Below are 1,828 nucleotides of genomic sequence, written 5' to 3' on the forward strand. Positions count from 1 at the left end.
ATATGCAGAATCAAACCCAGGACCTTCTTGATACAAGATAAGATCGCCACCCACTGCTCCACCGCACATCCTTCTTGAAAAGGATATTATTTACTATAAAGAACCATTGTAGGGGGTCTAAAAAGCCTCTTGCGGGTTGCAGGCCCCTGCCCTACAATGTAGTCATGCTTTTTTAGTACAGATTCTTGTTTTTTAGGGTCTGCAAGATGCTGGTTAAGGGGCCCCATGTCTAATGTGAAGATGTTTGGAATTCATTTGATTCTCAAACTATTGCATCTCACAATTAAAGCAGATAATATTGACGATTAACTCTCAACATTATGGCACATTTTACTTTCACCTGTTATGCAATGTAATACGAGCTTGCGAAATAATTGTGAATTGGTGGCAGTTATTCACAACACACCTAAAACCATTTATATATACATATCTATTAAGAAAAAACGTCGCAACACCAAGAATAACTTTAATAATAGCTGTTTTGTCTGGAAAATATTTCTTTATTGGTCATTGAGCATCCATCCACAATATACAATGAAAACAAATTTAATATTTAGCTGTACTCATAGTTATTTATATTTTTCATATTTTTGCTCTATATTTTCCATCCATCCTAGCTGCTCTGAACCCAGCCTATACCTGCATTAGGAGGACAAGAAGGTGATTATTATTAGATCAACAATAATGAAAGATGACTTAATCAAAAGGAAAACTAGCAGTTCACAGGTATCAACCTCTTTAATGCAATGTACCGTACTAGAAATATGATGAACAGTAGGAAGTTGTAAATATAACATTTTCCAAGGTGTCTTTTAGGGAGAACTTCAGCCTTTAGAGGTTTTGGACTTTTTGACCCACTGGTGGCAGCTTTCTGTGTCCATTAGAGCTAGATTGGATGCATTAACAGCAGGGTAAAAAAGGACACCTATTTGATCACTTCTCATAATTTCAAATATCTAAAAATAAATTTATGCTCTCAAGGATCGTTATTAGTGGATATAACAGCAGTAACTAGCCCAATGCTTTCAGATATGGGGATTTGCAAAGATCAGTAATTGGATTCATTGCTTTCAGGATTAATAGCAATTCTTATCATGATAAGAAATGTTTCATGATGCAATCAACAGAACACTAAATGCTAATCTGTAGTTTGGATTAAAACCCAGATCTGTGAGATGACATTAATTGTTTTTTTCTGTTTTTTCTATTTCTACAGCAGTAGAAAAAAAGGAAATAATTACAAACACACACGCAACAACTACCTGGTTTCTTTCAGCTTTTTAAAATCTATTACAGTTCAGAGGTGTGGTGTTAGTTTTCTTCTGGATCAATAACAAACTGACGCTAGGACTAGTCAACAACCAATCAGAAATGTTTCTTTGACTCTGTCCACAAAACCCCACTTCAGGGACATTCCTACTCTGATAACCTGTAGCCTGATAGATGAAGGACGTTGGCAGGGAAACTATCATGGCACCCAGAAAAGCATTTAGGCATTGACAGAGCAGTTTGATTATGTGGTACATGGCATTGCCATACTCATGTTTTATAGCTACCAAAAATAAAATGAAAAACATTCAATAAAATAATGTAAAAGATAAATAAGAAAATATAATGAGTCCATGATAAAACTGAAATGTACATAGAATTTGTTTTGGCACAACTTTAAAATCTACATTTGTTGTCCCATATTTATACATTTCTAAACATCTTACATCTTAAGAGTCCTTATAATAAATTTGCAAACTTTTTTTTTTTAATCTTAGATAATTTAAGCACTCTGATTTTCTTTAAAACACCTTATATGATTGTTTATTCTTGCCACCAA

The sequence above is a fragment of the Cyprinodon variegatus genome, unplaced genomic scaffold (assembly GCF_000732505.1).
Source record: "Cyprinodon variegatus isolate N-32 unplaced genomic scaffold, C_variegatus-1.0 Scaffold1064, whole genome shotgun sequence".
NCBI classification, from domain to species: domain Eukaryota; kingdom Metazoa; phylum Chordata; class Actinopteri; order Cyprinodontiformes; family Cyprinodontidae; genus Cyprinodon; species Cyprinodon variegatus.